The sequence below is a fragment of the Kogia breviceps genome, chromosome 5, assembly GCF_026419965.1.
Source record: "Kogia breviceps isolate mKogBre1 chromosome 5, mKogBre1 haplotype 1, whole genome shotgun sequence".
Lineage (NCBI taxonomy): Eukaryota > Metazoa > Chordata > Mammalia > Artiodactyla > Physeteridae > Kogia > Kogia breviceps.
The window spans coordinates 142,516,021-142,531,504 of record NC_081314.1 but is presented as its reverse complement, the minus strand read 5'-3'; positions in this window follow the sequence as shown (position 1 = coordinate 142,531,504).

The window sequence follows — 15,484 nt, the reverse complement described above, 5'->3', positions numbered from 1 at the left end:
CTGTTTGTTTAGTCTCCCTAAGTGCTAGAAGGCTGTGATGTGTCTTATAAAGAAAATGTGTTAAATAAGCTTCATTCAGGCATGAATGATGATACGGTTGGCCATGAGTTCAAGGTTAATGACTCAACAATATGTATTAAATAAAGCATCTTTAAACAGAAACTTAGGTAAGTCAAGGTTCTATATTGATCGATTGATGGAAATATGACCAGAGGCTTGCAGGAACCCAGCCCTATAATTCCCCTAGGATCTATGATTCACTATTCGCTAATGCAGTGTGTACAGCAATGTTAAGGAACATATCTTTCTTTCTTTCTTTCTTTTTTTCTTTCTTTCTTTATTTCTTCCTTTTCTTTCTTTCCTTCCTCCCTTTCTTTCTTTCTTTCTTTCTTCCTTTTCCTTCCTTCCTTCCTTCCTTCCTTCCTTCCTTCCTTCCTTTCTTTCTTTCTTTCTTTCTTTCTTTCTTTCTTTCTTTCTTTCTTTCTTTCTTTCTTTCTTTCTTTCTTTCTTCCTTTTCTTTCCTTCCTTCCTTCTTCCTTCCTTCCTTCCTTCCTTTCTTTCTTCCTTCCTTTCTTTCTTTCTTTCGTTTTCTTTCTTCCTTCCTTCCTTCCTTCCTTCCTTCCTTCCTTCCTTCCTTCCTTCCTTCCTTTCTTTCTTTCCTTCTTTCTTTCTTTCTTTCTTTCTTTCTTTCTTTCTTTCTTTCTTTCTTTCTTTCTTTCTTCCTTCCTTCCTTTCTTTCTTTCTTTCTTTCTTTCTTTCTTTCTTTCTTTCTTTCTTTCTTTCTTCTTCTTTCTTTCTTTCTTTCTTTCTTTCTTTCTTTCTTTCTTTCTTTCTTTCTTTCTTTCTTTCTTTCTTTCTTTCTTTCTTTCCACACCACGCCACAGGCAGAATCTTAGTTCCTCAACCAGGGATGGAACCCATGGCTCCTGCAGTGGAAGTACGGAGTCTTAACCACTGGACCGCCAGGGAAGTCCCAAACATAACTTTCATTCATGATGAGAATCAGTAGTAGCAAGAGAGACTTGGACTGGGTCACCAAGTTCATGCAAGAGAACGTGGGAGGTGGGGAAGAAGCAAATCTCGTGCTGGCTTAAGCCAAGTTCAGTCTCACCCTCTTCCACAGCCTGTGTGCCCGTGGGCACAATGTACTGCATACATTTATTTTAACTGACCTTATATTTTAGAACAGTTTTAGGTTCACAGCAAAACTGAGCAGGATGTATAGGTACTTCCCATATACCCTCTGCTCTCACACATGTGCAGTTTCCCCCAATATCCACATCCCCCCACCAGAGGGATACATTTGTTACAATTGATGAACCTACATTGACTCCATGTTGTCACCCAAAGTCTATAGTTTACATCACGCTTCACTCTTGGTATTCCACATTCTATGAATTTGGACAAATGTATAATATGTATCCATCATTATAGTATCATATAAAATAGTTTCACTGCCCTAAAATCCTCTGTGCTCTGCCTATTCATCCTTCCCCACCCCCAACCCCTGGCAACCACTGATCTTTTTACTATCTCCATAGCTTCCCCTTTTGCAGAATGTCATATGGTTGGGGTCATACAGAATGTAACATTTTCCATTTGGCTTCTTTCACTGAGTAATACACATCAGTGCCTACATTTTGGAAATATCAATGCTTAAATTCAACAGTTTTTCTGTCATTAGATGAGTAAATCAGTGGTGATTACTCATCTGGCCTCTGGAGGCCTTGGGTACACAACTGATAATATTCCTGTTTGGTTGAGAGGTAACAGAAAGCAGCAAATCACCCCATCACAGGCTCTTACTCTGATGGGCTGAATGCAGTATAAGCTGTCTCTCTAACGACACCTGAAGAGGGTCATTTCTAAAAAAGAACTGAAGATTAAGATAGGGTTTTCAGGGTTGTTTAAGTTTTTAAATAGATTTGGGGAAGAGGCGGATATCATTTAAAATTTACTATTTTCTTGATGTTTAAAGATAAGGCTTCCGTGGAAATTTTCAACAAAACTGCATGGTTCTTTGGCACACGTTTCCCTCCCCTAGCAGGACTATGGCCACCCTTTGACATCAATGCCCCGCCATCCACAAAACAAGCAAACTGTGCTTCTCTAAGGATGTGAAGTAGACATAACACAGGGTTAAAACTGGAAATTTTTAAATTAAGGTCATGTACATCTGAAAGGCCGTGTCATTGGCATTTCAACTCCTATAGATGTCAGTTCTTCATTCTGAATAATGCTGGAGATGATACGATATCTCTGCCTTTCTCCAAGACAATGAGTCTTGCTTTTTATCAAAGTCATTAGGGTTCAGAACTACTATTCATTAGGTTTTGTCTGCCTTGTGTTTCCAGGGTCTCAAGGCAAACTGCCTTTATGATTATTAATTATTATCCCCATTGCCTTTTAAGCTTGAAGGCTAAGAAATACATTCTTGGGGATGTTTGCAGTGGAGTACGGGGGTGACAAAGACAATGTCCTTGACCAGTGTTAGCCAGGTTCCTCTGAGCCTTCTCCACTCAGCCTGAATTTGACCTTCCATGTTCATCTCTGCTGAGCCCAGTTTTCGCAAAGACGCCTGCCGTCCCGTGCATGCATCTTAATTTATAAAGGGAACTGAGTGATGACATGGAGAGCTCCATACCATTGAAAGAAAAGTTTAATGTAACTCATGGTCTCCCTAGGAACAAGAGGCACAGCTCACCACATAGTACAAGAGGGACACTAAGTTACGGTCAGGAGGAAGAAGCAGGAGCAAGGGGAAGGCATAGACCACAGCCTTTATTGGGGTCTCTATGGGAAAGATGAGACAGAGAAAAGTATACAGTGTAGGACTGGTTAGCTTGAATAATTTCAGCAGGCTCTGGGCTATAGGCATGGTGGTCCCTAGTTGTCTGGTACCCGGCCTGAGTTGATTAGGGCAGGGAGAATATTGGCTGGGTGTGTGAGAGTTAGACAAGGAGGTGGGCGGGGCAAGGCCTTGGATTGGTCAGTCTGCTCATGAAAGGCAGGTTCCAGGCAAGCTGTCTATACCCCCACGCCCAAGAATTAGTTATGCCTGGGAGGAGCAGTCTGTCCCTGGGGTCTCTAATGTCCATGAGAAACATCATAAGATTAAAAAATAAACGTGTAATTAATGTACCTGCTGAATCCATTTAGTGAGAATCCTCCCACCCTTGATATTCTAAGGCTAAAGCCTTGGCCTGGCTTTAGCAAGACTTCTCCTATCCTTCCTGGCTCCTCTTAGTAACTTCCCATCCTCTGACTCCCTCTCACTCTGCCCACTGGTTATAAATTCCAGGCTGTGTTTGCAGTTGAGGTCAGTCTCTATCTCCTATTACAATAGTCTTGAATAAAGTCTTGCCTTTTTAACAAGTGTCAGAATAATTTCTCTTTAACAGTAGTCAAACTCAGGTTTAATGACTGGTCCCCTGCCTCCACCCACACCTTCATGGATTAAGGACAGGAAAGCCTAGTATCAAAGCACCATGCCAGGTTTCCCTGGTGGCACCGTGTTTGAGAGTCCTCCTGCCGATGCAGGGGATGCGGATTCGTGCCCCGGTCTGTGAAGATCCCACATGCCATGGAGTGTCTGGGCCTGTGGGCCATGGCCACTGGGCCTGCACGTCCGCAGCCTGTGCTCTGCAACGGGAGAGGCCTCAGCAGTGAGAGGCCCGCGTACCGCAAAAAAAAAAAAAAAAAAAAAAAAAAAAAAAAAAAAAAAAAAGAAAGAAAGAAAAAGCACCATGCCAACGTCAGATGGAAGAGTCTGTTTCAGCATGTTGTTGGCTTCTCAGGTAGAGGTTTTATTAATTCAAACACATCTTATTCAATTTGAAACCTTTTTTAAAAGACTTTGGTAAAAAAGAATGTCTGTTTTTTATCTGGAATGATACAGAAGTGATCTTTGGCATAAAACCTATGGCAAAAACCAGTAAGCTAAGAATTTAGTAATCCAATATGGAGCTGAGAAATATTCTGAAAAAATAATAATACAGTTATTGAGAGTATTTGCTCCTAGAGAATGTTCAAGAAGGGAGGGTTTCTTCAGTTAAAACAACCAACATTAAATTAAAGTAGCCCCAATTTCTAGAACTTCTCAGGGAATGTATAAAAATACTCTGGGGGCTTCCCTGGTGGTGCAGTGGTTGAGAGTCTGCCTGCTAATGCAGGGGACACGGGTTCGAGCCCTGGTCTGGGAAGATCCCACATGCCGTGGAGCAACTAGGCCCGTGAGCCACAACTACTGAGCCTGTGCGTCTGGAGCCTGTGCTCCACAACAAGAGAGGCTGCAATAGTGAGAGGCCTGTGCACTGCGATGAAGAGTGGTCCCCACTTGCCACAACTAGAGAAAGCCCTCGCACAGAAACGAAGACCCAACACAGCAAAAATAGATAAATAAAATTAATAAACTCTGACCCCCAACATCTTCTAAAAAATAATAATAATACCCTGTACTATTAGTAGATGCTGTTGGTGCCCTGCCCAGATCCCCATCACCAGCCAGTGCACCTACACCTCAGGTGCCAACAAATAAGTGCTCTCGGCAGAGACCTAGTCTTGTCCATGAGTACACCCTCTCACCATCCCCACCCCCAGTCTACAGCCAGTGACGGACTGATACCAGGATCACATGCACACCCCCTTTCCAGGAGGCAGGATGGGCTCTGTGGTACAATCTCACTATAGAATCAGGCCAAAGAGGCCTCCAGCTGAGCCCACACCCTTCCTTAGCATCTTCCCCTGCCATACCCTGCACATCTCTTCTGAGAGTGTGACCTCTTTAAAACAAGTCTCCTGAATCCCTGCCTCAGGCTCTGCCTCTGGGGAACTCAACCTGTTCCAAAGACACAAGATCTGTTCCCATCATGCACCTCACTCCTTGAATATCATCAAGAGAGTTGCTGGAAGGAAAACCCAAAGCCACTCTCCTCAATGTGTTGTTCAAGGCCCTCTCTGACCTGACTCCACCTTCATCATCCTGCCACTCCTTGCACTTGACCTTTCAGAAATGTGGAAATCCTTGTATTCCCTGCCACCACCCCTCCTTTGCCAATCCCACCACACAGCCATGCATGAGCTCACACACATGTGCACATGCATGTACAAACACACGCATGCACACATAGGCACACCTGCACATGCATAGCCATGTACACATACAGGCATGAACACACACTCACACCTGTACTTATGTACATCTACACATGCAGAAACAGCAAACACAGGCACATGCATGAATACACAGATATACACATACACACACAAACACATGTGTACACACAAATACATGTGTATACATGCATACACAAATGCACACCTGCATATGCACACAAATACACATGCACACAAACATACACCATCCACACTGCTGTTTCTTGCCTTCAGGGCTTTGTTCATGGTTTTTCCTCTTCCTGAAATGTCTTGTCCCCATTGTGACTAGCTAATCCTACTCATACTTCCCGGCTAATCTCAGAAGCCACCTTTTTCTGGAAGCCTTCCTGTTTGGGTTAGATTTACCTCTGTGCTCCTAGAGCCCCCTGAACTTATTTCTATCACAGTTCCTATCTATTACAGTAATATTCTCTGTCCATGCCCCACTCTCTGGCCAGTTTGTGAGCTCCCTGAGCTGCCTGAGGTCACAGACTGTTTTATTGATCCTCCAGCACTGTGTCCAATATCTAGGAGACACTCATGAAGTGCTTCCTGAATGAACTTGGAAAGAATTTGAAATGTAAAAGGACTCAAGGTATCTGAAATAATGGCCTGAACTGGCTCTTGTTGTCAGAGTAAAGGGATTTTCTTTTAAGTGCACATGGAATAAGTTCTTTCTAGAACAAAAGGTCTAGTGTCTCCTTTGAGAGACTTACAGCATGTCACCAGGCAGAAAGGAAATGGGAGACTGGTAGCAAGTTCATAAAAGCAGAAATAGGTGGTTTCTGCACTGGAAGGGGAGCAAGCCAAGCATAGCATTATGGCCCAGTTGGCACGTTTGGGGGCCTGTGTGTGGTCCTCCTCAGTGAGAGCTGCCAGATGCAAGGAGACTCTGGACGCTGATCCAAGGCCATTGCACCTACCTCCTCACCCGGGCCAAGCATTCGGGGAACTCCCCCACCTGGGGGAGGGGTCCACCCTCTCTGTCAGCAAGAGTCGGATGCCACAACCAAGGCAACGGGCCATAACAACTGCTAAAAACCCAAGCCAGCTCTCTGAGGTCCCCATGCTGGAAGAAGGGGTCCAACTGTCTCTCAGTGCTGGGGTTTCCTCCCCTAACACCAGGGTCTCAGAGGGGCAGGGTGCATGGATGAGCCATCTTATCCACTTACACCCAATACTAAGTGGGGGGCCACACAGGGACTTGCAGTTACAAAGAGGCACCAAGCTTGCAAGCGCATAACCACGTCTTTCATTTATAAACTCAAGACACACCCTGCGTACTCTGCTGACTCTCATGCAAGCTCCTGCCCAGACCTCCTGCAAGGTGGCTAGAGGAGGCTGCTCCAACCCTATGCGCTGCTCAGCCCGTTGGATTGCGACTTTTCTCACTGTGTTATCACAAAAGGGACCAAGAAAGAGAGCTTATGGTAACCATGGTTACCAAGAGTGAAGCCTGCACAGGTTCACCTCTTTGAGACATTGTTCCATTGGTACTCCTAGCTTGTGACATTCTGTGGTCTCAGGAATGTGGCGGTTCTGCAGGCTTTTCTTCCTTCCCTTGTAAGACCCCACCCCCGACATGATATATCAGAAATTCTGGGAGCGGGCCCAGCCACCCATGTCTCAACAAGCCTTCAGTCAATTCTGATGGGCATTAAAGTGTGAGAACTGCTGGATTATAAGATAACCACTCATAAAACCCCATTGCCTGCTGCCCATCAGAGGCTCATCATGTTGATCAAGAGGAGAGTCCCTGAAAAAGAAAATTGCTGTCAATGAAGATAACAAGAGAGGCAAGAACAGCTCATTTGTTCATTTTCTTTTCAAAGCCAGCCACCTTCCTGCATATTAAGTAGACCAGACGAAAATATTAGCCCATTTTCTTCTGGCCTTATTGGATTAACCAACACTCATGATCCTCAAGGAGAGTGGATTCCAACATAAGAAAGCTTATATAAAATAAATAATAGACCATGATGAAGTGGGATTTATCTCAAGAATTCAGACTGGTTAATATTCAAAACCAATGTAATTCACCATATTAATAAACTAAAAAAAGAAAAACCATATATGGTCATCTCAATAGCTGCAGAAAATGCATTTGACAAACTCCAACATCCACATCTCAATAAAAAAAAAATCCACATGCCCAATAAAAAAAACTCAAGAAATTAGAAGCAGAAAAGAACTTCCTCAATTTGGCAAAAATATGTAGAAACCCACAGTCAACGTCATACTTAATGGCAAAAGTCAAGATGCTTTATCCCTAAGATCAGGAACATGTCAAGGATGACCTCCCTCACCACTCTTATTCAACACTATACTAGAGGTTCTAACCTGTGCAATCAGCCAATGAGAAACAGGAGGCATCTAGATTAGAAAGGAAGAAGTATAACTGTCTTTATTCAGAGATGACAGGATCATTTATGTAGAGAATCCTATGGAACATACGAAAAGTTATGAGAGCTAATAACTGAATTTAGTAAGGTTTCAGGATACAAGAATAATACACAAAAGTCAATTGCATTTCTATATACTAGCAATGAATAATAAATGCTTTGGGATAAACATGACAAAAGGTATGAATAACCTCTACACCAAAAATTATAAAATGTTCCTGACTGAAATTAAAGATGTAAAGATGTGGAAAAATTGGCCTCTTTTATTCAATATTGTTGAAACGTAAATTTTCTCCAAACTGATCTGTAGAGTCAATGCAATCCCAATCAAAATCCCAGAGAGCTTTATTGCAGTCCTTCATAAACTGTTCCTGAAACCAGTGTGGAAATGCAAAGAATATAGAATAGTCAAAACAACTTGGAGAGGGCATCTTCAAGATAGTGGAGAAGTAAGACGTGGAGATCACCTTCCTCCCCACAAATACATCAGAAATACATCTACACGTGGAACTGCTCCTACAGACTACCTACTGAATGCTGGCCAAAGACCTCAGACTTCCCCAAAGCAAGAAAATCCCCATGTACCTGGGTAGGGCAAAAGATAAAAGAAAAACAGAGACAAAAGAATATGGATGGAACCTGCACCTCTGGGAGGGAGCTGTGAAGGAGGAAAGGTTTCCACACACTAAGAAGCCCCTTCAATGGTGGGGATGGGGGTGGGCAGGGGGGAAGCTTTGGAGCCACGGAAGAGAGTGCAGCAACAGGGGTGTGGAGGGCAAAGTGGAGAGATTCCCGCACAGAGGATTGGTGCCACCTGGCACTCACCAGCCCGAGAGGCTTGTCTGCTCTCCCGCCAGGGTGGGCAGGGGCTGGGAACTGAGCCTCGGGCTTCTGAGGTCGGATCCCAGGGAGAGGACTGGGGTTGGCTGTGTGAACACAGCCTGAGGGGGCTAGTGCACCACAGCGAGCCAGGAGGGAGTCCGGGAGAAGTCTGGACCTGCCTAAGAGACAAGAGACCACTGTTTTGGGGTGCACGAGGAGAGGGGATTCCTGCTCCATGCACCCACAGAAGGCAGAGCACCACCTAAATGAGCTCCAGAGATAGGCATGAAATGTGGCTATCAGCTCAGACCCCAGAGATGGGCATGAAACATTATTGCTGCTGCTGCAGCCACCAAGAAGCCTGTGTGCAAGCACAGGTCACTATCCACACCCCTACAGGAAACTGTGCAGCCCGCCACTGCCAGGGTCCGCTCCCATGATACAGGGACATCTTCCCTGGGAGAACACACGCCACGCCTCAGGCTGTTGCAACATCACACTGGCCTCTGCCACAGCAGGCTCACCCCACATTCCAATTATGACAACTGTACCCCTCCCTCTCCCCAGCCTGAGTGAGCAAGAGCGCCTTAATCAGCCGCTGCTTCAACCTGCTCCTGTCTGGGTGGGGAACAGACGCCCTCAGGCGACCTACACGCAGAGGTGGGGCCAAATCCAAAGCTGAACCCTGGGAGCTGTGCGAACAAAGAAGAGAAAAGAAAATCTCTCCCAGAAGCCTCAGGGGCAGTGGGTTAAATCCCCACAATCAACTTGATGTACCCTGTATCTGTGCAATGCCTGAATAGACAACAAATCATCACAAAATTGAGGTGGTAGACTTTGGGAGCAACTGTAGACTTGGATTTGCTTTCTGCAACTGATTTGTTTCTGATTTCTATGTTTATCTTAGTTTAGTTGTTAGTGCTTGTTATCATTGGTGGATTTGTTTATTGGTTTGGTTACTGTCTTTTTAAATTATTATTATTTTTTATTTTAATAATTTTTTATTGCTTTAAAAAAATTTTTTTTCTCCCTTTTCCTCTGAGCTGTGTGGCTGCCAGGGTCTTGGTGCTCCAGCCTGGTGTTAGGCCTGAGCCTCTGAGGTGGGAGTGCTGAGTTCAGGACATTGGACCACCAGAAACCTCCCAGCTCCACATAATATCAGTCGGCAAGAGCTCTCCCAGAGATCTCCATCTGAAAGCTAAGACCCAGCTCCACCCAACGGCCAGCAAGCTCCAGTGCTGGACAGCCCATGCCAAACATCTAACAAGACAGGAACGCAACCACACACATTAGCAGAGAGGCTCCTGAAAATCATACTAAGTTCACAGACACCCCAAAACACACCACTGGATGTAGGCTTGCTCACCAGAAAGACAAGATCTAGCCCCACCCACCAGAAAACAAGCACCAGTCTCATCTACCAGGAAGTCTACACAAGCCACTGAACCAACCTCATCCACTGGTGGGAGACACCGAAAACAAAAGGAAATATGAAACTACAACCTGCAAAAAGGAGACCCCAAACACAGTAAGTTAAACAAAATGAGAAGACAGAGAAATATGCAGCACATGAAGGAGCAAGGTAAAAACCCACCAAACCAAACAAATGAAGAGGAAATAGGCAGTGCACCTGAAAAAGAATTCGGAGTAATGATAGTAAAGATGGTCCAAAATCTTGGATACAGAATGGAGGAAATACAAGAAACATTTAACAAAGACCTAGAAGAACTAAAGAGCACACAAACAAAGATGAACAACACAATAAATGAAATTTAAAATTCTCTAGCAGGAATCAATAGCACAATAACTGAGGCAGAAGACAGATAAGTGACCTGGAAGATAAAATGGTAGAAATAACTACCACAAAGTAGAATAATAAAAAAAAAAAAGAATGAAAAGAATTAAGGACATTCTCAGAGACCTACGGGACAACATTACATGCACCAACATTTGAATTATAGGGGTCCCAGAAGAAGAAGAGAAAAAGAAAGGGTCTGAGAAAATATTTGAACAGATTGTAGTAGAAAACTTCACTAAAATGGGAAATAGTCAATGAAGTCCAGGAAGTGCAGAGAGTCCCATACAGGATAAATCCAGGGAGAAACATACAAAGACACATATTAATCAAACTATAAAAAAATATTAAAAGAAGCAAGGGAAAAGCAACAAATAACATACAAGGGAATCCCCATAAGGTTAACAGCTGACATTTCAACAGAAATTCTGCAAGCCAGAAGGGAGTGGCAGGACATATTTAAAGTGATGAAAGGGATAAACCTACAACCAAGATTACTCTACCCAGCAAGGATCTCATTTGGATTTGATGGAGAAATTAAAACCTTTACAGATAAACAAAAGTTAAGAGAGTTCAGCACCACCAAACCAGCTTTACAACAAATGCTAAAGGCACTTCCCTAGGCAGGAAACACAAGAGAAGGAAAAGACCTATGAAAACAAACCCAAAACTATTAAGAAAATGATAATACAAACATACATATCAATAATTACCTTAAATGTAAATGGATTAAATGCTCCAACCAAAAGACATAAACTGGCTGAATGGATACAAAAACAAGACCTGTATATATGCTATCTAGAAGAGACCCACTTCAGACCTAGGGACACATACAGACTGAAAGTGAAGGGATGGAAAAAGATATTCCATGCAAATGGAAATCAAAAGAAAGTTGGAGTAGCAATTCTCATATCCCACAAAATAGACTTAAAAGTAAAGACTATTACAAGAGACCAAGAAGAACACTACATAAAGATCAAGGGATCAATCCAAGAAGAAGATATAACAATTGTAAATATCTATGCACCCAACATAGGAGCACCTCAATACATAAGGCAAATGCTAACAGCCATAAAAAGGAAATAGACAGTAACACAATAATAGTTGAAGACTTTAACACCCCACTTTCACCAATGGAAAGATCATCCAAACTGAAAATAAATAAGGAAACACAAGCTTTATTTTTTTTTTTTTTTTTTTTTTTTTTTTTTTTTTTTTTGTGGTACGCGGGCCTCTCACAGTTGTGGCCTCTCCCATTGCGGAGCGCAGGCTCCGGACGCGCAGGCTCAGCGGCCATGGCTCACGGGCCCAGCCGCTCTGCGGCATGTGGGATCTTCCCGGACCGGGGCACGAACCCGTGTCCCCTGCATCAGCAAGCGGATTCTCAACCACTGCGCCACCAGGGAAGCCCCGAAGGAAACACAAGCTTTAAATGACACATTAGACACTATGGACTTAATTAATATTTATAGAACATTCCATCCAAAAACAACAGAATACACTTTCTTCTCAAGTGCTCATGGAACATTCTCCAGGATAGATCATATCTTGGGTCACAAATCAAGCCTCGGTAAATTTAAGAAAATTGAAATCATATCAAAAATCTTTTCTGACCACAATGTTATGAGACTAGATATCAATTACAGGAAAATAAAAACTGTAAAAAATACAAAAACATGGAGGCTAAACTATATGCTAGTAAATTACCAAGAGTTCACTGAAGAAGTCAAAGAGGAAATCAGAAAATACCTAGAAACAAATGACAATGATGACATGATGACCCAAAACCTATGGGATACAGCAAAACCAGTTCTAAGAGGAAAGTTCATAGCAATACAATCCTACCTCAATAAACAAGAAAAATCTCAAATAAACAACCTAACCTTACACCTAAAGCAATTAAAGAAAGAAGAACCAAAAAATTCCAAAGTTAGCAGAAGGAAAGAAATCATAAAGATCAGATCAGAAAAAAAAAATGAAAAAGAAATGAAGGAAACAATAGCAAAGATCAATAAAACTAAAAGCTGGTTCTTTGAGAAGATAAACAAAATTGATAAATGATCAGCCAGACTCATCCAGAAAAAAACAGAGAAGACTGAAATCAGCAGATTTAGAAATGAAAAAGGAGAAGTAACAACTGACACTGCAGAAATACAAAGGATCATGAGAGATTACTACAAGCAACTACATGCCAATAAAATGGACAACCTGGAAGAAATGGACAAATTCTTAGAAAAATACTGAACCAGGTTTTCCAAGACTGAACCAGGAAAAAAAAGAAAACATGAACATATAAATCACAATCACTGAAATTGAAACTGTGATTAAAAGTCTTCCAACATCTGCATATTTATTTCTGTCCTGCCCCTAGGATTTTCAGAACCATTTTGTTTGTTTGTTTGTTTTAGATTCCATACATCTGTGTTAGCTTATGGTATTTTTTTTTCTCTTTCTGACTTACTTCACTTTTTATGACAGACTCTAGATCCATCCACCACACTACAAATAACTCAGTTTCATTTCTTTTTATGGCTGAGTAATATCCCATTGTATATATGTGCCACATCTTCTTTCTCCATTCATCTGTTGATGGACACTTAGATGTCTTCCATGTCCTGGCTATCGTAAATAGAGCTGCAATGAACATTGTGGTACATGACTCTTTTTGAATTATGGTTTTTCTCAGGGTATATGCCCAGTAGTGGGATTGCTGTGTCGTATGATAGTTCTATTTTTAGTTTTTTAAGGAACCTCCATACTGTTCTCCATAGTGGCTGTATCAATTTACATTCCCACCAACAGTGCAAGAGGGTTCTCTTTTCTCCACACCCTCTCCAGCATTTATTGTTTGTAGATTTTTTGATTATGGCCATTCTGACCAGTGTGAGATGATATCTCATTGTAGTTTTGATTTGCATTTCTCTAATGATTAATGATGTTGAGCATTCTTTCATGTGTTTGTTGGCAATCTGTATATCTTCTTTGGAGAAATGTCTATTTAGGTCTTCTGCCAATTTTTGGAATGGGTTGTTTGTTTTTTTGATATTGAACTGCATATAAATTTTGGAGATTAATCCTTTGTCAGTTGCTTCATTTGCAAATATTTTCTCCCATTCTGAGGGTTGTCTTTTCATCTTGTTTATGGTTTCCTTTGCTGTGAAAAAGCTTTTAAGTTTCTTTAGGTCCCATTTGTTTATTTTTGTTTTTATTTCCATTACTCTAGGAGGTGGGTCAAAAAGGATCTTGCTGTGATTTATGTCATAGAGTGTTCTGCCTAGGTTTTCCTCTAAGAGTTTTATAGTATCTGGCCTTACATTTAGATCTTTAATCCATTTTGAGTTTATTTTTGTGTATGGTGTTAGGGAGTGTTCTAATTTCATTCTTCTGCATGTACTTGTCCAGTTTTCCCAGCACCGCTTATTGAAGAGGCTGTCTTTTCTCCATTGTATATTCTTGCCTCCTTTATCAAACATAATGTGAGCATATGTGCATGTTTATCTCTGGGCTTTCTATCCTGTTCCGTTGATCTATATTTCTGTTTTTGTGCCACTACCATACTGTCTTGATTACTGTAGCTTCATAGTATAGTCTGAGGACAGGGAGCCTGATTCCTCCAGCCCCGCTTTTCTTCCTCAAGATTGCTTTGGCTATTCGGGGTTTGTGTTTCCATACAAATTGTGAAATTTTTGACCTACTTCTGTGAAAAATGCCATTGGTATGTTGATAGGGATTGCACTGAATCTGTAGATTGCTTTGGGTAGTAGAGTCATTTTCATAATGTTGATTCTTCCAATCCAAGAACATGGTATATCTGTCCATCTGTTTGTATCATCTTTAATTTCTTTCATCAGTATCTTATCGTTTTCTACATACAGGTTTGACTCCTTAGGTAGATTTATTCCTAGGTATTTTATTCCTTGTGTTACAGTGGTAAATGGGAGTGTTTCCTTAATTTCTCTTTCATATTTTTCATCATTAATGTACAGGAATGCAAGAGATTTCTGTGCATTAATTTTGTATCCTGCCACTTTACCAAATTCATTGATTAGCTCTAGTAGTTTTCTGGTGGCATCTTTAGGATTTTCTATGTATAGTATCATGTCATTTGCAAACAGTGACAGTTTTACTTCTTCTTTTCTGATTTGGATTCCTTTTATTTCTTTTTTGTCTCTGATTGGTGTGGCTATAACTTCCAAAACTATGTTGAATAATAATGGTGAGAGTGGGCAACCTTATCTTGTTCCTGATCTTAGAGGAAATGGTTTCAGTTTTTCACCATTGTGAACGATGTTGGCTGTGGGTTTGTCATATATGGTCTTTCTTATGTTGAGGTATGTTCCCTCTATGCCTACTTTCTGGAGAGCTTTTTCATAGATGGGTGTCAAATTTTGTCAAAAGCTTTTTCTGCATCTATTGAGATGATCATTTGGTTTTCATTCTTCAATTTGATAATATGGCTTATCAGACTGATTGATTTGTGTATACTGAAGAATCTTTGCATTCCTTGGATAAACCCCACTTGATCATGGTGTATGATCTGTTTAATGTGCTGCTGGTTTCTGGTTGCTAGTATTCTGCTGAGGATTTTTGCATCTATGTTCATCAGTGATATTGGCCTGTAGTTCTCTTTTTTGTGACATCTTTGTCTGGTTTGGGTATCAGGGTGATGGTGGCTTCATAGAACGAGTTTGAGAGTCTTCCTCCCTCTGCTATATTTTGGAAGAGTTTGAGAAGGATAGGTGTTGTCTCTTCTCTAAATGTTTGATAGAATTCACCTGTGGAGAAAAGGGAACCCTCTTGCACTGTTGGTGGGAATGTAAATGGATACACGCACTATGGAGAACAGTATGGAGGTCTCTCAAGAAACTAAAAATAGAACTACCATATGAAACAGCAATCCCACTTCTGGGCATATACCCTGAGAAAACCATAATACAAAAAGAGTCATGTACCACAATGTTCATTGCAGCACTATTTACAATAGCCAGGACATGGATGCAACCTAAATGTCCATCGAGAGATGAATGGATAAAGAAGATGTGGCACATATATACAATGGAATATTACTCAGCCAAAAAGAAATGCAGTTGAGTTATTTGTAGTGAGGTGGATGGGTCTAGAGTCTGTCATACAGAGTGAAGTAAGTCAGAAAGAGAAAAACAAATACTGTATGCTAACACATAAATATGGAATCTAAAAAAAAAATTCGTTCTGATGAACCTAGGGGCAGGACAGGAATAAAAACACAGATGTAGAGAATGGACCTGAGGACAAGGGAAGGGGAAGTGTAAGCTGAGACAAAGTGAGAGAG